The sequence below is a fragment of the Ictalurus furcatus genome, chromosome 8 (assembly GCF_023375685.1).
Source record: "Ictalurus furcatus strain D&B chromosome 8, Billie_1.0, whole genome shotgun sequence".
NCBI lineage: Eukaryota > Metazoa > Chordata > Actinopteri > Siluriformes > Ictaluridae > Ictalurus > Ictalurus furcatus.
In genome coordinates this window covers 29,904,862-29,931,415 of record NC_071262.1, presented here as the reverse complement: position 1 = coordinate 29,931,415, position 26,554 = coordinate 29,904,862, and the positions used below count along the sequence as shown (strand labels likewise).

Below are 26,554 nucleotides of genomic sequence, written 5' to 3'. Positions count from 1 at the left end.
TCCATCCTGTGTTTATATGTTTCTGTAAAGCTGCTTTGAGACAATGTTAAATGTTAATATTATACTGTTAAAAACACTATACAAATAAAAATCGAATTGAATTGAACGCAATCCTTCCTTCTCTTTCTTTTCTTCTTCTCTCACATTCTTTCTTTCTTTCTTTCTTTCTCTTGCATGCATTCTAGCATGCATCTTTTCTTTCTTTCTTTCTTTCTTTCTTACCTTACTTCCCTCTTTCCTTCTCTTTCTTTCTCTTGTATGCATTCTAGCATGCATCTTTTCTTTCTTTCTTTCTTTCTTACTTTTTATTGTATAAAACGTCTCTACCTATCTACCTTCCTTCCATCTTTCGTTCCTTCTCTTTCTTTTCTTTTTTCTCTCACATTCTTTCTTTCTTATCACTTTTGCATGCATCTTTCCTATATTCTTTCTTTCTCTTGTATGCATTCTAGCATGGATCTTTTCTTTCTTTCTTTCTTTCTTTCTTTCTTTCTTTCCTACCTTCCTTCCTTTTCTTTCTTTCTCTTGCATACTTTTTAGCATCTTTTCTTTCTTTTTTCTTTCTTTCTTTCTTTCTTTCTTTCTTTCTTTCTTACCTTACTTCCCTCTTTCCTTCTCTTTCTTTTCTTTCGAATGTGCTAACCACTAAGCCACCGTGCGCCCCCTGTTCAATCAATCCATACTTAAATAGAACTTGTTGGGTAAAAGGTCTTACCCAGTAACACACTACGCCAAAGTTGAAATACATTCCAGAAATGATGAGGAAGAAGGTGATTGAAATTCATCAGTCTGGGAAGGGTTACAAAGCTATTTCAAAGACTCTGGGACTCCAAAGAACCACAGTGAGAGCCGTTATCTCAAATGGAAAAAATCATTTGGCAGAGTAGTGAACCTTCCTAAAAGTGGTCGACCTTTTGGGAGAAGGTCCTGTGGATTGATGAGTCGAAAGTGGGACTGTGTGGAAGACAGGGGTCCTGTTACATCTGGTGTAAACCAATCATAGAATTCTGCAAAGAACATCATAGCTACGGTCAAGCGTGGTGGTGGTAGTGTGATGGTGTGGGGATGCTTTGCTGGGTCAGGTCCTGGGCAACTTGCAGTAATTGAGGGAAACATGAATTCTGCTGTCCATCAGAAAATCCTACAGGAGAATGTCCGGTCTTCAGTCCGTAAGTTCAAACTCAAGCGCAACCGGATTATGCAGCACGACAACGATCCAAAGCGTAGGAGTAAATCCGAGTCCTAGAAGTAAGTGAAAGACTGATCTCCAGTTATCGGAAGGGGGCAATTAGTTTTTCACATGGGTGACAGGTGTTGCATAATTTTATTTTTGCTTCAATAAAAAAACAACAAAATAAAACGTGTATAGTGTGTTTACTCAGGTTGCCTTGGTTTTAGGTTGTGTTTCGTTTGAAGATCTAAAACTATTTCGTATGAGACATACACGAAATCAGGATGGGGCAAATACTTTTTCACAGCACTGTACAGTGTATATATATGTTTCTCTTTCTCTCTCACACACACCACACACACTCTTCTTTCTCTCTCTCTTTTCTCACTCAGCCCTTATCTTCTGTCTCTCGTTGATTTAATGGCATGAAAGCATGGAGTGTGTTATTTATTTATTGATTTTAAGCTCCTATCTAGAGAACTCGGGTGCATTGGTGACAAAACGCTGCCTCGCTCCTCTACACTTCCATTTGGACCTATTAGAGTCTGGATCTGTAGATATTACGGGAAAAAAATAAAACGTCACAATGGGCAGCGACTCAGTGGATTTTTCTCAGAAAAAAGTATTTTGGTGTTTATTTTATTTTTTTCAGTTTATTGAAGAATTTTGACTCAAAACACCAGGACTAGAAACTAAAGCGGGGCAGTGTTATCATTTCATTATCTTTAACCCTGCCGTGTAGATTTATCTTTCATTCATTTTACATTTCAAAGCCTCTACTATAAAGAGTGACGTGCCGTTCCTGAAATCTAAAACAAACAAACAAACAAACAAACAAACAAACAAACAAAAAACACATATAAATGCTAATCTTTCTCTTAAATGTTAGCCTACTTGTACGACGTTATGTTAAAGGTGCAGTTTGGGTTTTCTTTCTTCTCCACCGATTCCAAAATGACTGTAAGTACGATATATATGTGTTTCTCACTTGAGTTGTTGTTTAAAGAAAAAGCGGTGGATCTTTGCGTTTCTCTTCCGCTGGAGGGGTGGGGTGGGGGGGGGCACTAATTGAAACAGCGAACCTGAAGTAAAGAAACTAGAGAGATTGTTTGGATTGCGATATTGTAAAACACAATTTTAGTAAGATGTGTTTGTTCTGAAAGCCTCGATTATATGTTAGCCGTAGAGAAGATCAAAATGAACAGTCTTCTACGGGAGTTATTAAATACACAGATTTATTATCTAATAAACTCGGTTTATACTAATGAAAGAGTCAGGCTGAGAGGATGAGAAAACACACCCAAACACTGACACACACACACACACACACACACACACAGAGAAAGAGAGAGCCATGCTGGCCTGATGACTAACTACTCCGAAGTGGCTTCATTGTTCTGCGTGTTTTATCACCATGGCCTCCATTTTCGTCATTTTGACTGAAATGGCTTCAAGCCCAGGATGAACTGACGGAGACCCGCTAAAGCATGCCTTCACAATAGAAACAGCAGTGTGTGTGTGTGTGTGTGTGTGTGTGTGTGTGTGTGTTGCAGTCTAGACTGGATTATATATATATATATATATATATATATATATATATATATATATATATATAGATAGATAGATAGATAGATTGTCCCCCCCAACCCCCCACCCCACCGGTTCAGTTCAGTGGAGAACATGATAATGGCTGTGAAATGAGTGTTTCCCGAGTGTCTCACTCATCTCACCTGTCTAACCCATCTCACCTTGTCTCCAGGGACATCGAGCATTTTTACAGTGTTTCCGAACCAAAACAAATTGGCTTTGTTTCAAGTCCCAGGTGGGCACAGGGAGAACATGCAAAACTACTCCACACTGATATTAACCCGAGCTCAGGCTCAAACCAGGATTCCTGGAGCTCTGAGGTGACCTTTGGTGTTGTCTTAAATAAGACATTGTCAATTTTCCCCCCTAATTTGGTCACCTGATTATACCACCCATCAACCATCTGTCTCAATCATACACCAGCTACCTACCAGGGAGGATGAAGGCTAACACATGCTTCCTCTGAGACATGTGAAGCCAAACAACCAAACTGCTGCTCATGCTACACTACGAGTAGTGTGACACTTGGAGGAATGTGCCACCTGCCCACATACATGAGCTTACGGTTGCCCACGATTGGATAGTATTGCTGTGATGGACAGGGGCGAGAGAGTATGCTCCTCCCACCAAATATTTCTTTCTTGGCACCTGGTCATGAGGGTTGTGGCATTGCAGTGGGTTTGTGCAAGTCTACATGCACAGGATTAGAAAATGTATCTGATAGATACCGTATAGTGGTCACAGAGGTCACCGACGTTCTTCCTTGAGAGCTACCTTCCTGCACGGTTCATCTCCAACCAAAAGTAAGAACTTCTTACGGCAATGATTAGATGGTCAGGTGAGCACGATTATGGTTGGAGCTAAAGTTTTCAGGAAAGTAGATCTCCAGGACCAGGGTTGGTGACCACTGACATGGAATATCTACTAAACCTCAACACATATAAACTAGTGTGTTAAGAGTGAGGTGATAGTTTGGTGTTGGGGAAACGGTGGTGTTCCCATACGATGAAATTATCACTAACACTTGAAAATGAAGGTCAAGTTATGGTCAAGACGCTATCCGGATCTTCGTGAGGACGTGAGGAGTTTCATGTAACCGGACCTTCATGAGGTTTATTCGAATAGCATCGCTATAGAAGCGTTGTTGATTATCCAAAAAGAACCATCCGAATAGATGAACGATTATGAACGAGCTGTAGAAAGGTTTGCATACGTATATCTACGTCAAGCACTCTCAAGCTAAGATTGGTAGCGACACGCATTCTTCAATTCTGATACAGTCTGTATCACTTAACGTGTGTCCTAAAATCCAAACCATCCATGACACTCGACACAGCGCTCTCCGACACTCCACAGACATGAACTTTGACTAGTCCTCCAACTTGCTCCTTTATGTCACCATGAATTCTGAAAGCTCTTGCTCCAGGTTGTTCATTCAGGAAATCGACTTGGTTAGGGGGGGAAAAAAAGCTGGTTTTCCAGCCTCGGATTACAAACGGAGTCTGTCCTGTCTAAATCTTATTACAGTCCTTTCACACAGGCTCGGGGCGGTATTAAACCTGTCTGCGAGTTTTAAATGGAGGTCCTCTCTCTTTTTCCTGAGCAAACCTCATCCCTCGTGGTGAAAAAAAATGTGAAATAGGTGGAGGGTTTGAGAGTGTGTGGGTGCTATCCGTGCAGTCTGAAGACAAAGAAGAAGAAGGAAAGGGAAATAAAATGCCATTCAGCATGTGTGTGTATGTGTGTGGGGGTGTGGGGGTGGGGGGGGGGAATGGGCAGAAGTGGAGTGTTGTGTACAATGCACCATCAAAGAGCATCTTCAAACAGCACAGCTCAGCTGGAGCAGGGGCAATTTGATCACTTTAGAGCTCAGCGGCCTACTCAGCGCTCGCGTCTTGTAACGCCCCGTCAACAATGATTAGCCATCTTTGGTCTCTGAGTAAGGAGGGGGGTCTCAGATCTCGAGCAGCGGTATTACTCATCCTCCCATTTTCTCGTTCCCTGTATCATTTTGGAGACGACGCTGCCATGACTACCAACTACCCACAGCAACCCCACTACCTCATCACTTTGCCTTCCAGTTGAGAGGTGCAATCTGTAGCCACCTAATGCTAGCAGGCATATAGCATGTGTCTTGTGTGTGTTTCCAGACAAAATCTGGCCAGGAAAAGGAGGAACACCATATGGACCGCCAAAAAAAAAACATTTCCACAGCTGGAGCCATGGAGAGCGTGGACACACACGGCCTCACATCCAAAGAGCACCACTGGCCAAATGACACAGCTTGCTCTTTGCTTAATTAGCCATTTCTACCTAACGACTGACAAAGCGACTCCTGAAGCATGTTAGTGTGGATGTTCGATACCGACTGCGCCATCTAGTTCATCAATCGATGGTACAGATTGGATTCGATTATAAACAAGCTGAATCTGGTGCCACTATGTTAAAGGAAGTCTTTACTTGGTTGAAGTGGTACTTAACCTTTGACCTGTAATGTTAGACACTCAGTCACATATAGCATGTATCTTGTGATGACCCACTACTGTTGTCATTTTTTGGAGGCGTGGCCTGTCCTGCTCTATTGCAGAAATTAGCTAACTTCCAACATTCCAAACAAAACCTTCTTGTAGTGGTGTAGGTCGAAGAATTCGTTCATTCGTTCATTCCAGTCAGCTCTTCATCCTGCTCAGGGTGGGGGTGGATCCGGAGTCAATCCTGGGTGTAAGGATGGGGTACCAATCTATTTCAGAGCACCATACACACACAATCAGACCTACACGGTTCTTCAAGGGTTCTTCAAATGGCTCTATGTTTCTAATATGGAACCAATAAGGGAAACACTCCCTTTTTGGGTTCTGGACTCTAAGAGAACAACTGAATAACCCATTAAGATCCAAGATTTGATCCTTTGAGTGTGTATGGAATTTTTGAGTCTGCGAACCACCTGCAAGTTTTTGGGAGAGAGACGGAATTTGGAGGAAACCCACACGGACACGTGGAGAACCTGCGAGTCGGTAATCCGAGCTCACGATCGAAACCGGTACCCTGGAGCTGAGAGGCGGAAACGCTACCCGCTAACAGTGTACCAAAAGAACGCATTATACATTAAATATATAGATAAATTCTGTGGTTTTGTTTTACTGGTTAATATCCTGAGCCTGGCTGATCACAAGCACTAACACTTTATCCTTTATGTCATGAGTGAAAGTGGAAATGTTAGTGTCAGGAAGGATTTAGTGTTCAATTACAGTCACGGAGCAAAATCTCAGCTGCACAGGAGAAACAAAGTGAGACCTCCGGGACAGAGAGAGAGAGAGAGAGAGAGAGAGAGAGAGAGAGAGAGCAGATATCCTGCTGGATTCACACAGTTCCGATAACACTGAGGGGGCGATCCAACATTCACAAATACAGCACAGAGAACAGGAAGTGTAGCAATCAGTCTGGAGCTATATATACACACAGAGAAAGAAAGAAAGAAAGAAAGAAAGAAAGAATGAAAGAAAGGCTTAATGAAGTGATTCTCTTAATTAGCTTAATTCCCTAAAGTAATAAAACACTCCATATTCTGCTGTTGTGGAAGATTAATCAACGATGGAGTGCGAAGTCCTCAAGGCCCACCTTAACCCTTTGTTGTCTTTTGTTCTTCTTTTTTTTTTTTTTTTTTATAAAATTGGAAGCACCGAGTAAACTATTACAAAGAAGGTTCTGTGGATGGTTATGTAAGGAATAAACCACACCGTGTAGACGTAACACCACGTCCTGAAGTGTTTCACTCTTGTTAAAACACAGCAATTCGAGAGAGATTACAATTTTTTAATGAAAAGAATGACCGCTTGTTTTTTTTTTTTTTTTTATCCATTTATAGTTCCATTTAACGTTGGGTAACATCTGCAAAACAAGTTATCACCGATGTTATAGCGTCTATAACCATTCGCGGTTTCCTCGCCAGCCTCTCTTTTCATTCTCTCTTGAAGTTGATAAACCCCAGCGTCAAAGCATCGACTTTCTGTCCTGAAGACGTCGGAAAGCTTAAAGTTACAGCTTCACCCGCTGACACTGGAGACTCCTTCCATAAAGTTTACATAAATGTGGAATTTTAAGGTGTCCTGATTAAACAGAAGGAAAAGACACTAAAGAAATATGCACGTTAATGTATTCGTGCATATGTTAATGCTGAAATTTCAATTTTCTCTCTCGGTAGCTCGACGTGATGTGTGGTTCGGTCGACGTCCGTGGTGATGGAATGCAAACGGCGTCCTGCTGTAAAAACCTGCGGCTGTAACGTTACTTCGTCTCCTGAGTAAACTTGCAGAAAATACATCTTAAATAGCTTATTTCTGTCATTACAGCAGTGTAAGTGCAATATAACAATCAATTTACTATCCTGAAATGCATCACTGCTTCAATCGGCTGCACTGCTGAGTTTCGCCAAATATGACGGAGGAAAGGAAAGTGGAGAGAGAGAAGAGGATTTCAACAATATTTGCATCAGAATGAAGTTAAAAATGCTAACCGGACATTTGGAGAACTGAAAAAAAAACAAAAATGAATGCTAACGATGGGATGTAGGTAAGCGGAAATGCATGGAACTGCAAAGAGAGCTGTTAATGTGAATGCGGTCCTTATATACTGAGTGGTGACTGTGTACAGGTGTGTGTGTGTGTGTGTGTGTGTGTGTGTGTGTGTTTAGAAGTCAGGTGAGTGCATGATGGAAGCGTAGTCTACATCAGCCATGTTGGTAGGCAGAGGTGTGTCCTGGGAAACAGACACCGGACCGTTTTGAGTAACAACATTTCACATTTCTAATAAGCTGAAAATCTCTAGTCTTTTAGATGACTCGAGTAATGAGTCCATTCGGTGATATGAAATGAAGTAATTGCACGCTTTGCCCAAATGTGCAGCCTGATCAATAGGCTTTGGCAGCGTGAACACGGCTAGTAAGTCATTGCTATTTTGTATTATTTTATAATATGTGCGTATTTTTATGTTCCGAAGAATTCTTTTGCATACAAATTTCTATTGCATGTACTGAAAGACTGGAAATCTTCAGCTCGGACAGGACTCACTGAATTCACTGACTCAACTGAGGCACTCAAAGAGAGGAGCGAATCTCGGTCATGACTGAATCATTCACTGGTACAAATAATAACTCACTGACGGAGAGGAGGAGGGAATCTCGTTCATGAACGAATGATTCACTGATTCAAACACTAACCCGCTGAATGAGAGAGAGGAGCGAATCTCGGGCATGACTGAATGATTCACTGATTCAAACACTAACCCGCTGAATGAGAGAGAGGAGCGAATCTCGGGCATGATTGAATGATTCACTGATTCAAACACTAACCCGCTGAATGAGAGAGAGGAGCGAATCTTGGTCATGACTGAATGATTCACTGATTCAAATACTAACCCACTCAAAGAGGGAGGAGCGAATCTCGGTCATGACTGAATCATTCACTGATTCAAATACTAACCCAATCAAAGAGTGAGGAGCGAATCTCGGTCATGACTGAATGATTCACTGATTCAAACACTAACCTGCTGAATGAGAGTCAGGAGCAAATCTCGGTCATGACTGAATGATTCACTGATTCAAACACTAACCCGCTGGATGAGAGAGAGGAGCGAATCTCGGTCATGACTGAATGATTCACTGATTCAAACATTAACCCGCTGGATGAGAGTCAGGAGCGAATCTCGGTCATGACTGAATGATTCACTGATTCAAACACTAACCTGCTGAATGAGAGTCAGGAGCGAATCTCGGTCATGACTGAATGATTCACTGATTCAAACACTAACCCGCTGAATGAGAGAGAGGAGCGAATCTTGGTCATGACTGAATGATTCATTGATTCAAATACTAACCCACTCAAAGAGGGAGGAGCAAATCTCGGTCATGACTGAATCATTCACTGATTCAAATACTAACCCACTCAAAGAGACAGGAGCGAATCTCAGTCATGACTGAATGATTCAATGATTCAAACACTAACCCACTGAATGAGAGAGAGGAGCGAATCTCGGTCATGACTGAATGATTCACTGATTCAAATACTATGCATTATATATAGATTGTATTTATTGATTGATTCATTCATTTATTCATTTTCTTATTTATTATTTATCTAAAGAAGGGCAGAGGATCTCCAGAAGTGGCTGAATATTCTGTAATAGAAACAAAATTGTTTAATAATTAATTTTTAGACACCCAACACCATATGGAGATTTATTTATTTACCTATTTGTTTGTTTGTTTATTTATTTGTCTTATTATTTTTTATTATTTATTAATTATTTATTTAAAGAGGTCCCAGGATCTCCACATTTGGGGAAAAAAAAAATATATTAATACCACGCACAGATTTAATTTATTTAAAGAGAGCCGAAGATCTTCAGAAGCACAAACTGGGTATAATATTTAATCATGTTTTGTGTAAATTCATTTTTTAAAGTTGTATTAATACGTTTTAAGAGGGCCTAGGGTCTCCAAAAGTGCAGACTGAATATAATAGTCCGTTACAATTCATTTTTAGAAAACCAACACCATTTCTTTCTTCCTTTGACAGTTAACCCCATGTATACTGTAGATTTATGGAAATATGAATAGTTGCATGTGTTTATTGGTCAGATTACATGTTTATCCAGTTTTCATTTAGACTTCACTCGTCTGACGTTTATTCCCTGATGAATGCGCAGTGTGTGTTCTGAGGCCGAGACGGTTCAAATGAGTCGAAACTGACGAAGCTTTTCTTCACACACCACTTGCTTCCCTTAGGACAGAAACACTAAGAACACTGTGTGTGTGTGTGTGTGTGGGTGTGTGTGGGTGTGTGTGTGTGTCTAGCAGATTGCTTGCTTAGAAGTTTGTTTGCCCCTCACTTTCACACTCTCTAATGTGGACTCAGTGGCGTGAAGACGTTTCGTGTCTCACAGTCCCTCTGTAGAAGAAATGTTTAATCCTCCAGCTCTAGTCTACATGTACAGTCTCACATCACTGCTCTCTCTCTCTCCCTCTCTCTATCTATCTCTCCCTCTCGCACTCTCTCTCTCTCTCTCTCTCTCGCTCTCTCCCTCCCTCCTCCTGCTAGGCCACTTAGCTACGAGCTAAAACTCTCCACACTCTGTCACACCTGCTGTATGATAGCACTGTTTTCGTCAGCTCTCCGTGATATTCTGCGCTTTCTGGTTTTTATTTACTGTTTTACTTTCCATATTACAGCTTGCTGGACTTTAATCCTATTTCTATTATAATAAACATTTATAGATATTATTCATGTCATCATGCATGTAGTTCAACTGTAGTATCTTGTCCACTCTATTTTTTTTTCTTCTCATTTTCTTTCATTTTAGCCAAATACAAAATTATAGCCACCCTACATGAAATGAGCATAACACCAAATATATATCTTTTAAAAATAACAATTACAACAGGCAAATAGTGAATATTTGATCTTAAGCATACAATAAATGAGCAGTGATTGATATTGTTTTGTATTAACACAGTAGTTAAACATGAAGTGCGTTTTTCCTCCTAGAAAATCTGGAAAAAAAGTATAAGACACATGGTTCGTTTATTTTCATGTGATTCCTCCACACGATTCATTTCATTTCATATATTATTGCTCCACCTGACTCATTTATTTCCACATGTGATTCTTCCACGATCTGTGTATTTTCACGTGATTCTTCCATATGATTGATTCATTGATTTTCGTGTTATTCTTTCACATGACTCGTTTGTTTCCACGTGATTCTTTCAACTGATTCTTTTTGACATTCTTCTAGACGATTCAGTTATTTTCAAATGCGATTCGTCCACATGATTTGTGTATTTTCACATGTGATTATTCCGTATGATCGATTCATTTATTTTCATTTTATTCTTTCACGTGACTCATTTGTTTCCACGTGTGTTCCTTACATTCGATTCATTTTTATTGTATTCTTTTACACGATTCATTCATTTCACATGCAGTTGTTCCAGGTGATTCATTTATTTTCACCCGATTCTTCCACATGACTCGTTTGTTTCCACATGTGATTCTTTCACGTGGTTAATTTACTTCTTTCACATGATCCTTCCACATGATTCACTTTTCACATGTATCTTACACACATTGTTCATTGACGCACAGTATACAGATATTCGGTGATAAACACACTTATTCAAACCTCTGATTTTACTCCAGTTCTGAATCCTCACTACAAGCCATGGCGGCGATTCCTAACGTCACTTTGGCTCCATTTTTTCCCTCTCATACGCACGATGCAGTTTATTGGTTCGCAACATGTCTGCTGTGATTTGCAGCTTTGCCACGAGCAAGAGCTCTAATATCCTCATAAATGTCACCACACACACCAAGTTTAGAACGCTTTTCCCGCGGCACCGGGTCCTGATGAGATGAAGATGACATTTGGCGATGCAGATGGCCTCGCTTAAGTGGGCATTAATGATGAGACTCGTTTGCTTATTGTAGCGCTGTCTAAAACACATTGTCTCAAGGCAAGCTGACGCACGCCTAACTGATCAATCATAACGCCATTTTATCTTAACATCACAAACCGTTTCCCCAGTGGTGGAGTACAGATTAAACACAAACAAACCCCTGATTAATTATCAAATATAACTGGTCAGAAGGCGTTGATTCATTCTCTATAACAGCGGCTCTGACAGTAGCGCGAGTTCATATTAACGCGCTCGTTCTAATACGTTATCGTTCCTATAGCAACGGCTCGTTCACAGCGACGTGTACGTCCACGCAAACAGACTGTGTGATACGGTGAAGTGTTCTTTCCCTGTATGTAGATGTTTATTCAACATGTATGGAAGGAGTCTCCAGTGTCAGAGGTAAACCTGTAACGTTACGTTTTCTTACATCTTCAAGACGGATGACTTTACGCTCCGCGCCCGTCATCGTTTAAGAAAACAGACGGGATCCTACTTATTAACAAGAAGCTCCTCCCCTTTGATATTTTTACCAACCAATGAGAGCGCAATCCGACCTTCTCAGATGGACAATGGATGGATGGGTGGGTGGGAAAAAAAAATGTTCGTCAAATCGCTGTGGTATAAGTGCACATAGTAAAACACTATAAGGTGTGCTGTTATTGGAAAATAATCTGTGCATGGTAACAGTAAATCTGCTACCGTCACATCAGGCTGTCGTTGATTATTTTCCTATAACAGGATAATGATCACACTGCGCAGTATGAGTATGCTAAAGATGTAACACAATACAATATTTGCATATAACCTATAGAATATTCCCATATAGCTAGAGGCACACAGTGGATTTATTTTCGAGCAAAATTCACGCTGAGGGTCCAGCATGCTAACGAGCGAGATAAACTTCTGCGGCTTAGCGCGATCACCCGAGGCCGTTTTCTTTTTCTTTTCTTTTTTTTTTCCATCCCAGGGCAAACCGTGTCTACAGTGACTGATGGACCAGCCTTGCTTACTTGCATTCAATACTCCTTGGACACTGCGGCCACTTTTCGCTATAACTCTATATTAAAAAGGACATCGAAAACGAATAGTTAAAGCAGTAAAAAAGCCATGCCATAATCCCTGCCGCTTATCCCGGTGCTCCTGCTCCAGAGGTCTGCCGTTTGTCTACTGAAAAAATCCAACATTTTTTCCATGGATGGCTGTCTTCTCTTCTCGTCTGTGTAGCTTGTATGAAGACGCCAAAAGATACGGCCTTGGGAGCCGACAAGCAGCCGGACGTAGTAATAAATATGTGTCAGAAGCCTTCGTCGGCAGAAAGACACATTATCCGTCAGGATTTGTGTGGCGCTGATGAGAGCTAAGAGGTTTTCCCAGTCTCTCTCTCTCTCTCTCTCTCTCTCTCTCTCTCTCTCTCTTTCTGTGTCGTGGAACAGAAGAGACAAGAGCTCTAGCAGGAATTACAGAATATTTCCCCTCTGACTTCCACCAGCCCCTCCGAGTGATCACGCCCCCTCTGAGAGAGACCTTATAGACCGTGTTCTTTGACAGAAGTGTCATGTATTTTGTGATACAGACGATTTTTAGAAACCAGAAGTCTAGAACAGGGCGCCTAGAGCGCCGCCGGATAGAGCTAAAAATAACGCCTGCCTGAGGAAAAGGTGATCAGGGCGTCGCGGAGATATATTTTTACTACACTGGGAGTCTGAAGGAGCGTTTACGTCGATTTGGTGCCCGTGGGAGCGTCTGTAGCTGTCCAATGTAAAAGACTGGGTTCTCGAGTGTAAAAGAAGTTGGAAAGAAAGCATCAGATGTGGTCTCGGAATACGGCGATTAGAAGTATTAGAATAGGGAACGTTGTTTATTTGAATTATTGACACTTCATGTTAAATGAACATCTTCTGTTTAACGGTTTTGCCAGTGTTTTGAACTTGCTAGGGGCGAGATTGCATGCTGTTCAATTATTAAACACATCGTTTGAAATTAACAGAAGCCTAAAATACAGATCTTATACATAATACACAGGCCAAAGTTCAAGCATTCCCGGTATTCCCAAGGGGAAAAAAAAAGGAAGCGCTTTTAAAGCTCCATATTAGAACAGCGTTTAGAACCCAACGGCATTTCAGGTTCTTTCTCTAGATAAACCATGTCTATGTAGAACCTCCTTCCTTTATGGGTTCTTTATTACAGGGAATTCCAAGCAGACCTCCGATAGGAAGCCAAAAAGCATTAATGATCCGACGAACCACCGATGAACCCATTTTCTACTTTTGGAAAGTAAAAATAAAAGGATAAAAAAAGATGACTTTAATCAGTCTTGCTATCTAGTTTAGCAGACATTTTGATGTCCGTTCCATCTACCACACAGCTCGTGTTTGTAGGTCTAAAATTATCGACTGTTGCGCTGCACAAAGTATCGGCACCCCCTAGAACATCCATCAATGGAAAGGGAGTGCCACTGAGCTGATACGACTTAATTTAAGGTGTAATAGAGTGCAATGAATGTTTAATAAAGTGTTTCTTACAACAATAACAACGACAACAACACCACACTGAATCAGAGGTGGGCAATCTTATCAGGAAAGGGCCGGTGTGAGTGCAGGTTTTCATTCCAACTAAACAGGAGCCGCACCTGATTCCACCTGTTTAATCAGTTGATCTTGGCTTTCAATAGACTCAGGTGTATTCAGGTGGCTTCTGCTTGGTTGGAATGAAAACCCGCACTCACACCGGACCTTTCCGGATAAGATTGGACGCCCCCGCTCTAAATCAATGGTCACCAGCCCTGTTCTTGGAGATCTACCTTCCTGAAGGCTTTAGCTCCAACCATAATTGTGCCCACCTGACCATCTACACATTAGAAGCCTTAAGAAGTTCTTGATCTTGAACTAAAACAGGTGTGTTGGATTTTATTTGGAGATGAAACCTGCAGGAAGGTAGATCTCAAAGAAGAGGGTTGGTGGCCACCGCTCGAAACAGCTGAAAATTATGATGTGTTTTAGGTGAAATTGTTAGCATTTGGTTGTATAAGGGGAATACAAGCACAATAATCAACTTCAGAGTGGTAACAGTCACTCCACCATAGCGTTTATTATTATCCTATAACAGCATGACATCGTGTGTTTTATTCCTCGAACCGTTCATTTCTAAAACAAGAGCAGCCATACATGGTTTGCAAAGTCTACGCTAAGCTCTACAACCCAAAATATAATAAAAAAAATATATATAGTGAACACTTTTTCATCTGCTGATGCACAGCACTTCTCCTTCCTAACCTGCAACAACCAAGAAAATTTTATCTTATTCCTTACATTTGAAGTTGGCCTTCGGAGAGCACCGCTCTTGTTAAATTGCACCAATTTCGAGCTGAGTGCTTGCATTATTAATAATGTCCGACCATTAGTAGCTCCATATCTCCGAGAGAACGGATTCCACATCCAAATACGGCTTCACCGAACACAAAGTATATGACTGTGTGGAAGTGTAACCCAACGCTTGTTTTCCCCACTGCTTATTCATTAGAATTGTATTATTATTATTATTATTATTATTATTATTATTATTATGATGATGATGATGATGATGATGATGAGGCGGTTGTTCATTTTCCCCTCACACAGCAACCTCATTGCTGCTAATCCGTATCACATATTACACTTTATTACACAATTTCATTCTATTCCCTTTTTTATGCCTTTATGCTCCTGTTAACGCTGATATTAAAGCATATTAAAATAACCTCTTTGGGTGGCAGTCGGATTTATATCTTCTTGTTTCATCTATCCCGTATCCCAGCCAGGCTTTGCCAAGATAACCCACTCTATTGTAGAATTTGCCGCTCTTTTCTTTTCCGACGCAGAACGTGAGCTCCAGAAATAATTTGCAGAAATTGGCCAGCCGTTCAGTGGGATCCTGATATCGCGAGACAAAAGCTCTGGCTCGCTTTCACGCTGTTCTCTTATCTGCCCATGTACAATGACCGGGATTAGTCACAATGCTGACTTTGCCCCGTCTCCATTAACAGTCACCCACGGCTTTGGCCTATCAATTCGACAGGCTTTGTGTATCATGAGATGTGGTAACACACTGCAGTGTTGCCAAGATGCTCACGGAAATCAGTTAAACTGAGGGTGAAGTGCAGCGTCGTAGATCGTAGTCGGTTTAGAAAATATTTATTGAGAATATTTAAATATTTAAATATTTATAAACTAAAAATACCAAAAAAAATATATATATATATTTACGCTTCGGCCTCATTTTATATCTTAAGTGTCTCTAATTCCTGTGAAAGCTAATGCTTATATTAGGTTATACATTATACCAGCGACTTCAATGTAAATATTGAGGGTGTTTACGATCTCGGATCCTCGCTGCAGTTTTGTATTAAAATTGTGGTCTATGAGTGCTCCAGTCCTGTAGGTGGTGCTGTTCAAATGTCATGGCAGTTTCTTCGGCCACAAGGAAATCCGCAAAGTCATCCATTTTGGGGAAAAAAAAAATGGTCTTGGGAATGCATCGTTTGTAAAATAAATAAATAAATAAATAAATAGATAAATACATGAAGTTTATCTTATATAGCATGTTCATGTCGTGAAATTGCTCCAGCTACATGGCGTGTACGGCACGGCGAGATTTTAAATGCCAAGCTGTACTTGCGTACTCGAATCGATATGCACGTGTATTTACATAAGATACGCTTCTCTAATTCATTAGCAGTGAGAACATTCACTTCAATTTTGTGTAGCTTGCTAATCATGTCCTTTTTTAAAAAAAGGAAAAGGCTGGTGAGTATTATTCAAATATTATACAACTATTATGCAAATAATAATAGGCTTTACAAAGTGGTAGACATTTAGTTATAATAATAATAATAATAATAATAATAATAATAATAATAATAATAATAATAACCACATACACCAAAGTATTAATCATTGGTGGTCTTTAGCTTCTCTGAGAAAGGCATAAGCACCAAGTCTTAAATTTATTCAAAATAAGCAACATTCAAAGATGGCTGATCTTCCACAAAGGGCTGATTTTATTTTGCACAAATGCAACCAAATACCTATACGTTATTTGTATTGAACAGATAATGTGTTCTAAATAGATATGAATAAGAGATACATTTATATATATATATATATATATATATATATATATATATATATATATATATATATATATATATATATATATATATATATTTGGTAAATAAAAGTTCACAGAGCATGTGGTTGGGATTGGAGGTGTACCTGGGAAGACCAAGCTCATGAATGTGAAAGTAAAGCGTTCATTCATTCATTCATCCTTAGTAACTGCCTGGTCAGGGTCACGCTAGTTTAACATAGACTACCTCTACTATATACTATATATTGGATAACAGAACCATTATAAGTTGTTATATATATATATATACAGTATACATACAGTATATATATATATAAGACCTCTGTAGTAAACCCTTCCAGTGTAGGCCACACCCACTTTGGATATAAATCCAAATACAGATAGATACAGATACAGATAGTGTCATTGCGTCTCCCCCCTAATAGGCAGCCTCCTGCTCCATGAAACCCATTGTGCTTCCATGATAACGCCAGCAACGTACTCGGCGAATCAGTAATCTCTGTACCAAGCACATTATTTTATGACCTTGTACAGGTCGGGGAAGAAAACAGCCGTGAGGATGCTCAGGTTGGAAAATGTGATTGTAAGTCACTGTGATGAGCGTAATGCACGGCTGCGTGTGAATAAATAGCCTTCGGTCCGGGAGCGCGATACGTCTTCATTTCCTGACGTAAATAAGGCGCTGCTTGATGGCTGAAGTGAAACTCATTCTTGTTTTTGCCTTTAAGCCAATATTCATCTGCTTTCATCTGCTCCCTTATTAATATCTGTGTGTGAATGTGTGTGTGTGTGTGTGTAAGTGGTGTCAAGGACACACTGCATTGCTTAGAGTCTGTGCTGCGTGTCCTAGTTGCCTATACAATGAGCTCCACATAAATGACACACATGAAGGACGACTAGTTTGTTTTTATGTCACTCTTAAAGAGGTAGTGGGGGGGGAGGGGGTCTAAAATTAAAATGAAACACGAGTTCTCATGTAACTCACCGAGAGTTACGAGGCTAACGTAGCTAACAATTAATGACCTTTATGCTCAACAGATGAGCACACTGCAGAGTTACTCATTGCTCAAAACAAAAAAAAGAAATAGTTTGGTGTCTGTCTGCCCCAGCATCAGACTCAGGTAAAGGGGTGTGGCCTAATGTTTGAAGACCAGCCGATGCTTTTCGCCTCTCCAGTGTGTGTGGGTCTGTGTCCACTGTAGCATCAGATTCCTGTTCTTCTGCTGTTCTTCAGTTTAGACTGTGCTGAGATGCTTTTCTGCTCAACGCGGTTGTACTGAGTTACTGTACACTGTTATTTGAGTTACTGTAGCCTTTCTATCGGCTCTCACCTTTCTCATCCACAACGCCACTCGCTTTATGTTTGTCATTTTTGCAGCTTTCTGTGTAGAGACTGTTGCCGTGTGAAAATCCCAGGAGATCAGCGGTTTCTGAAATACTCAAACCGACCCCTCTGACACCGACAAAGTCACAGAGATCGGATTTTCCCTCGTTCTGATGTCCGATGTGAACATGAAGTGAAGCTCTGGATCTGCATCTGTATGATTTTATGCGTTGCGCTGCTGCCACATGATTGGCTGATTGAATAACTGCATGAATGAGCAATAAAGTGGGTAGAGAGTGTGTGTGTGTGTGTGTGTGTGTGTGTGTGTGTGTGTGTGTGCGCATTTACCTTTTAAAGTTTTCCCAGAGGGACAAAACAAATAACATTTTACAGCCCTGTATTTATTGATTTATTGATGGATTTCTAGGTGCGTTTGGTTAATGGGGATTTGTGGAATTTATTGTCTTATATTAATTTTTTTATGAATTTATTTATTTGTATCTTTGGCCAAAGTTACCACTTTTATGTGTCTATACATTCGTTTCGTCCATGTTTCCGTGTTTTTTTTTCCCTCAGCGCACTCCTGTCAAGCAAATCAACCTCGACACTCAGAGACAAGATGGAGAGCGACTTACCAGATAAGAACAAAATGTGCTGTCACAGTCGCTGTAGCGTGAGGACGAGAGTTCACATCCGTTCTCTGGAAGAGATACAGAAAGAAATAAAACTTTCAGAGTTAGAAAATAAGTTCGTTTGTCTGAAAAGCAGCAGGAGAGCAGTGCCGGTTTCAGCACATGCTTCACGGGGCATTAAGGATTTAAACGAGATCATCAATGAACATCCAAGCATGTCTAAAACACAATAAAGGAATTAAGCTAGCGTTTCTCCTTCCTTTCTCCTTCATCACTTTGGTACAATCACTCATGTGTGGTATTTTCTCACCCGGGTATTTTCTCACCACAGACCCAAAGAACTTTCCAGCATACGTATGTTAATTAACGAGACACCAAAATAGATGAAAATAGCAGCGCCGGCACTGGTTTTCAGGTCGAAGACCAGCGGATGATCTCCGGAGACGTGCTCCTGTGTTCTTTGGTTACATTTTATAAGGGACAGAGAGGAAAAGAAGGTGTGATACTGGAATCCATATATCAGACAGTTTTTTTTTGGGCTTTCTGGTGTCCTAAATCTCAGCAGAACCACAATTATATCAGTTTTGTTGTTTGATTTCTGGAGCAGCTCTTGCGTACTAACAGTGTCCCTTTAAAGTGTGTCTCTATAAAACTTCGTACGGTTCAACATCGTATTTCATACATTTAATAAAAAAAAAAAAAAGTATTATTATCACCATTCTGCCGTGCATTGTTTTACATTTCCATCAATTATACTAACAGATCTCAGCTTTTCTTCAGGTTCACAAAGCAAAGGAGAAGGAGATCAGCATAATTAGCACCTGCTCCCTGAATTAGAATCCCGGCCTGTATCGACAATATTTCACAGTATTATTTGATATTATTATTTCAACTGGACTTCAGTTTGGTTTCCAGTATGTTACATGTATGGGATATGGGACATGGGATACGTCATTTCCCTAAGCAAATCACAAAAAGCAGCCCAAAACCAGCAACAGGGGGCGGAGCCAACCATTGAGTCGTGAAGTGGGCCGGGCTTGGGAGGCAATAAAATCGAAAAAAACGTTCATGCAAATGAGGATCAAAGAAAAGCGGCATGTTTTGGTGATTCACTTCTAAACAGTGAAGGTAAACTGTGAAAATAAGGTGAGTAAACATTATTTGTAGTTATTTGTTTATATAAGTCTGTTTACATTGCATAAATGAGCAAAAAAGTCTGCATACATTCCTCATTTGTAAGTCGCTTTGGATAAAAACATCTGCTAAATGAATAAAATGTAAAAAAAAAAAAAAAATTTGGTTTGTTACATTCATTTCAAATAATGATTCAGTTAATTATTATTATTTTTAGCTCTCTTTAGGCAAGATACCAAAACAGGACATATCTGTTGGTCGTGAGGGCGCACGGTGGCTTAGTGGTTAGCATGTTCAACTCACACCTCCAGGGTCGGGGATTCGATTCCCACCGTGGCCCTGTGTGTGGAGTTTGCATGTTCTCCCCGTGCTGCGGGGGTTTCCTCCGGGTACTCCGGTTTCCTCCCCCAGTCCAAAGACATGCATGGTAGGCTGATTGGCGTGTCTAAAGTGTCCGTAGTGTGTGAGTGTGTGTGTGATTGGGCCCTGCGATGGATTGGCACCCTGTCCAGGGTGTACCCCGCCTTGTGCCCCATGCTCCCTGGGATAGGCTCCAGGTTTCCCCGTGACCCTGAAAAGGAGTAAGCGGTTGAAGATAGATGGATGGATGGGTGGATCTGTTGGTCGTGAAGGAGATAAAGACACAGCCTTTATAAATCTGAAGAAAATCTTGTTTTAACCTCATCTAGTTAGTCTAAAAATAACACGATTAGGGTTTAATTAAAAACCCATGCAAAGTGTAACATATTTTATTAAGTACAGTGTGGTTTGGTGAAAATTTCGTACAAAACGATCTTGTAGACCACCAGGGGGCGCCATCATTTTTAACATATGCAAAAAGCACACTTTTTAATACTTTTTAATCATGTGGTTAAATGTTTTTTTTTACACCACAAGGCACAACCTTGTGGTGTGAAAAGAATAGAAACTGCATTTTACTTAACTAAATTAGGTAAATAATGATACAAAAAAAAAAGATCATGAAGAAGACTTTGTCTATCTAAACAGAATGGCTCCCTTGCCAGAGCCATATCTCCCTGCAGTTCTCAGCTGGTTTCCTGAAGCTAAGCAGGATTGAGTCTGGTCAGTACCTGGATGGGAAGCCTCCTAGGGAAAACTAGCTACAGGAAGTGGTTTTAATGAGGCCAGCAGGGGGTGCTCACCCTGTGGCCTATAAGAACAGCAGTGTCTTTTAATGATTCTCTGTGGTCATTAAAAATCCCAGGATACTTCTTGTAAAGAGTAGGGGTATAACCCCGGTGTCCTGGCGAAATTCCCCCATTGGTCCTTCTCTATCATGGCCCCTTAATAATCCCCATCTCTGAATTGGCTACATCACTCTCCCTTCTCCACTAAGAGCTGGTGTGTGGTAGGTGTTCTGGCGCAATATGGCTGCCGTCGCATCATCCAGGTGGATGCTACACACTATTGGTGGTTCAGGAGATTTCCCCCGTATATGTAAAAGTGCTTTGAGTGTCTAAAAAAGTGCTATATAAATGTAACTGTAACTAAGATAAGATAATACTTTATTAATCCCCAGATGGAGAAATTAGGTAATCTATCGGAGACTGAAAAAATGAAAAAACAAGAAAAAACAGAATACAGAACAGACCCAAAACAACAGCAAGAAATTAATGCTAATTTATAGTATCTGCCCACTTTCTTGTTTCTGCTTGTTTGGAAAAATAGCTAGCTAGTGTCTAGCGTTAGGTAGTATCTAGCGTTAGCTAATGTCTAGTGTTAACTAGTGTCAGCTAGTGTCAGCTAGTGTCTAGTTTTGGCTAATGTCTAGCGTAAGCTAATGTCTAGCGTTAGCTAATGTCTAACATAAGCTAATGTCTAACGTTAGCTAATGTCTAACGTAAGCTAATGTCTAGCGTAAGCTAGTGTCTAGTGTTAGCTAGTGTCTAGCGTTAGCTAGTGTCAGCTTGTGTCTAGTTTTAGCTAATGTCTAGCGTTAGCTAGTGTCAGCTAGTGTCTAGTTTTAGCTAATGTCTAGCGTTAGCTAATGTCTAGCGTTAGCTAATGTCTAGCGTAAGCTATTGTCTAGCGTTAGCTCGTGTCTAGTATTAGCTAGTGTCTAGCTTTAGCTTATATCTAGCATTAGCTAGTGTCTAGCGTTAGCTAGTATTTTTGTTAATTTTATGGTTTATTAAGCCGTTTTTCCCCTCATCCAATGGTCCCTGAGAATGCTGAGAAAATTGTCGCATAGTTGTCTCCCAAATGCTCATAAACGACCCTGTGTTCAAATATGGACAAGTGATGGTCATGTCATTAGGTTTAACTGGAATTATATTGCACTTTTTTATTTTTTTAATATAACTGTGTTTCAATCAAAAGCAAGAGAAGAGAGAAAACAAGCAAGAGATTCAAAATGGAGTCCCAGTATTGTGTTCATGCTCCATTTGCTCCATTTTTCAAACTGCCATGACACCACATATTTCATTCCGGCAGCTGCACGTCCACGCCTGACACTCAGCTTTAATTATTATTTTGTGATTTACAGACACTTGATATTGTCGTAATTAGTTCATTATACATTATTGTCAGCTCAGTTAATAAGAACTCGCCGAACGCTGACATCTTCTTTAAGACCAAATTGTATTGAGTTTATGATTTGATGACTAGCACTTGGTGAAAATCAGAGGTACTTTTGAAATCGGAGATACCGTTAAACGCACAGTTAAAAAGAATATGTTCTGCTGATGTACAATTGTTAGCTGGGATGGAAAAACCTCAATAAATCCACTGTATGAGGCTTCAGAGACTTGTACCTGGGACTGAAATAAAATATCCTGTACTGTACTTAGCCCTGTGTAGACTCGAAGATAAAACACGGCGTCGGTCATGACGGCGGCGAGGAGAAACAATATGATAAAGAATAAGTCGCTGTTTTATGTTCTGCACGGGAAAAAGCCATGAGCCATCAGAAAGTCGTCTGACAGCGAAAGTCACACATCACACACACATTCAGGCAAAAAAACAAAAAAGTGTGTGCGGCGTAAAAAAGGCCATGTTTCCCTTTAGAGAGAAAGGAAGAAAACAAAAGGGAAAAGAGAACAGGAGAGAGAGAGAGTGAGAGAGAGAGAGTGAGAGAGTGAGAGAGTGAACCAGAAAGAAATGTGGGTACACATGCATTTAGGACTGCAAATCAGTAACAGCTACACGTTATTTATTTATTTATTATCTTTACATGTGAGCTCTACAGTAAAGTGTCTCATATCTCGTAACTTGCCCTATGAGAAGTGAGAAGATGATTTCATTACAAACAAAAAAATGTCATTCACGAATGCCACAGTTTCCCCTTAATCGTCACAGTTCCCATCGTGTCATTGGTTTGGTCTCCGCCCCCGTCTTGTGATTGGTTTGGTCTCCACCCCGTCTTGTCATTGGTTAGGTCTCCGCCCCCGTCTTGTCATTGGTTTGGTCTCCGCCCCCGTCTTGTCATTGGTTTGGTCTCCGCCCACCTCTTGTCATTGGTTTGGTCTCCGCCCCCGTCTCGTAATTGGTTTGGTCTCCGCCCCCGTCTCGTCATTGGTTAGGTCTCCTCCCCCGTCTCATGATTGGTTTGGTCTCCGCCCCGTCTTGTGATTGGATTGGTCTCCGCCCCCGTCTTGTCATTGGTTTGGTCTCCGCCCCCGTCTTGTCATTGGTTTGGTCTCCGCCCACCTCTTGTCATTGGTTTGTTCTCCGCCCCGTCTTGTCATTGGTTTGTTCTCTGCCCCGTCTTGTGATTGGTTTGGTCTCTGCCCCCGTCTTGTGATTGGTTTGGTCTCTGCCCCCGTCTTGTGATTGGTTTGGTCTCCGCCCCCGTCTTGTGATTAGTGTGTTTCCCTAATTGTGTTCACCTGTTCCATATTTCCACTACATTCAAATTCTCCGAATCGTTTCACTGCTCTGAATCTCACGACGTGGCTTTAATCGCTCGTGATCAGCAGTTCGGTGTCCAAACTGCTCGAAATTTCAAAAATGCATCTCACTACACACACCACAAGCTGCAAGCAGCCAAGATCTGCAAAGACAACTAGAACGTAGCTGTTTTTATATCATTCATGTGGTGTTTGTTATTATTTTCCCTCAAGACCGTTTGGGTCTGACTGACACACCAAATAACGTCGTAGCAGTCCGTCCAGGATTTCTCGACTTTGCGATCGCAGAAGTTAACGCGTAATCAAGCAAACTTTTTCAATTTTTTTTAAATGACCGCAGATTTTCTGCAGATTTGGGCCGAGACGCGTCATGTGATCGTCAAACACGAGTACAGCTAAAAGCTCTCGTTTACCAACAAACATCACTGCGACAGAGCGCGCACAACTATTTCCTGCGATTGTGTTTTTGTCGATTCAAGTCGTTTTCCATAGAAAAGCACAACAACTCTCAAAATCAAGCATTATTGGCTGCAACAATCACAAAAAAATCACAATTATCGTGTTACATTTTGCCCTCGAACTCAGATTCAGAGATCTGCTGCACGTGATATTTGATTTCCTCTTGGATTCTCATTGGCTATCTTCCGTAGCACTGTTCTTGCGACTACTTGTAGAGGCACTGAAATGACAACATTCGTTGTCAAGGAAGTCCAACATGCTTAAAAATATTGGCACCTCAGCAGCCACTCGCAATTCCGGGTTGTTGCCGAGTCGTCGAGTGCCACAGTTAGCTGGCGACTAAAATCGTTTAGTCCGTGCTCGTTTATGTTCAGCGTTCTTGGTTACCTGGTTGTGTCTCCAGCCTGATTCTGATTGCTATTCCTAGGAACGCAGCTATAGTTTGCCTTGAAATGAATTCACACCGATCGCCCATCTCATCCTCCTCCACTTCACAATGAAACATCTTCAGTGTCAGTTTTCTTAGAATCTTTTCCGAAAGAGATTTTAAGATTCTTTGACATCATTACATGCTAGCCTCTGCCTCATAGCAGAATTTGTTGCTAGTTGCATTACTGTATATAAAATAAAAATGGCTGTTACGTTAGTACACATTTAAACACACACACAGCTGGGGCTGAGAGGAGAACCGGGCGTTTGGTGTTAATTGCTCCGAGGCGATCCTGTCTTCCTCTGAGAGCTCGTCCAATCTCACAGGATCTCGTTGTGCAGATGAATGTCACAAATCCTCAGTGGACGCACACCGTAATATGTGTGTGTGTGTGTGTGTTACCCAAAGTCTGTACCTCTGCGCTGGATGTAATTCACATCATATTTTCTAGTCAACAAATGAAAATACCAGCTGCATGGAACACGTTTTTATTTATTGCTTTATTTTTATGCGCTAAAAAATCCCATAAAAAAAAAAAAAAAGGTTTTAAAAAAAATCTGCTTCCTGTTTTTGGTGGTTAGATTTTGTGTGACATTTTATAATTTTTTTCATTTTCATTTCATTTCATATTAAAGGCAGGAAATGGAAACAAAGTGGAATTATTGCTTATTTACCTTCCAGTTTATTTACGATTCTATTTCTTGACTTAAAATTAAAATGTAGAAAAATAAAATAAAATAGAAACCTTCGTAAAGTATATAGTAAAAGAGTTCTCTTTTGATAAATTTCATGTCATTTTACTTTTGTTTTTATTTAAAATACGAAAGGGAAACATGATTACAGTAGCAGGTAAACAAATAATTTAATATGTCTTTTTTTCTTTCTCCTTTTCTTCTCCATTCTTCCTTTCTTTAGAAACAAAAACACACTTGGAACACATAAGTATCTCTTTGTCAATACCCGACTTTGCTCCGTTTTCCATAATAAACACTTAGATGACCCCCCCTTCAGTGATTTCCCCTGTTCTCTAGTCTCATATGAAGCTCATTAGGACACATGCACTGCTCATTAATCTTCATTGTTTATTCATATCCTTCCATTCATCAGGAAGTTTGCCCACAAATTAGGCCTGGGGGCAGGAAGCAGTTTATACAGTCTTTACACCTATTTAAAGATTTTTTTTTTTTCAGCCCCCGCCCCTCCCCCGATCACTTTCTTTCTTACATTGCTCACGCCTCCGCCTTCGCCAATCAGAGCGTCAATAAGCGATCAGAGCGAGCTGCAGCTCACACGTCTGGGCCATAAAAACGCGAATGATTTGTGATGTTTATGAACATAAAAGCCATAAAACATAAAACCATGCGGTTCTGCAGAGAACGCTGCTGGAGTCTCCGAGGTGAGCTAACGCAAGCATTAGCGTCATGAGCTAGCATCCGATGCGATGCAAATTTCTGAGCAGAAGCTCGCAGGCAGCTGACATCAAAGCCGAATGTGTGTGTGTGCCGTCTGTGAGTGTCAGCGATGACGCTTCCGCGGGGCCAAACGCGACAGCGCAGACAAGCCGTCGCTAATCCGGTGCTTATCGACGTCGTCAAAGCTTCTCGCAGAGTTCTGGCTTGATTAGCATGCGAAGTGTTTACAGATCTTTCAAGTGGGGCTATTTTAGGACAATGGGAGAATTAATAAATGAATGAGGTTATCATTAATGACAGTGATGATACAGTAACGATACAGTATTAACGGACCAATATCATTTCAAAGGTGACAGACAGTGGCATGCTAAGATCTGATGGTCTTACCTAGAGCCGTAATGATGTCATTTGCGAAAGAAATCATTTTATAGGAAAATAATCAACGATGTAGTGGTTTGAATGAAGCAGAATTACTGCTACCGCGCCGAAGTTAAATATTTCCAGCGGACCCTGAAGTTTTTTTTTTTCCTTCTTCTTATATTATAAGACCATTAGAAGAGCATCCTTATCATTTGCAGTGCGATCTGCTGCGTGCAATATTGTGCGAAACATTTTAATTTATTTATTTATTTCTACACACATTATCCCGTCATCACCCCATCTTCAAACACCCTCACACTTACAGTCATAAGTGACAAATTTGGAGCAGGGGTATTTATACGGTATATTTGAACAGTTTGCAGTCTGATTCGCTTTGATTGCTGTCATAACTCATGAACTAGGTCCAGATCGCGGTCATTTCCTGCATCTGTTTATTACGTCATATACTGTAGTTTCACCTGCTATCAGAGACAGAAAGACAAAATGGTGGCAAGAGAAAGAAAAGAAAACAGGATGATGTGAAACATCTCTGGCGTCAGACTTTATGTAGCCATCTGCAGCCGATTAGCAAACAAT

At 40.7% G+C, this 26,554-nt stretch overlaps 1 protein-coding gene across 3 annotated transcripts in view; it reads right to left on the bottom strand.

Annotated features, from left to right (window-relative positions):
- The window catches only part of lingo2 (leucine rich repeat and Ig domain containing 2), a 290,394-nt gene that overhangs the window by 209,539 nt on the left and 54,301 nt on the right, over nucleotides 1-26,554 (bottom strand). For 2 of the 3 annotated variants that reach the window (XR_008386669.1, XM_053631972.1), the window contains exon 2: nucleotides 18,297-18,361. The gene's annotated coding sequence lies outside the window, so the exon portion shown is untranslated. Of the gene's footprint in view, nucleotides 1-18,296; nucleotides 19,133-26,554 lie in introns of those variants that run through there. The other variant, XM_053631973.1, reaches the window with a different exon arrangement.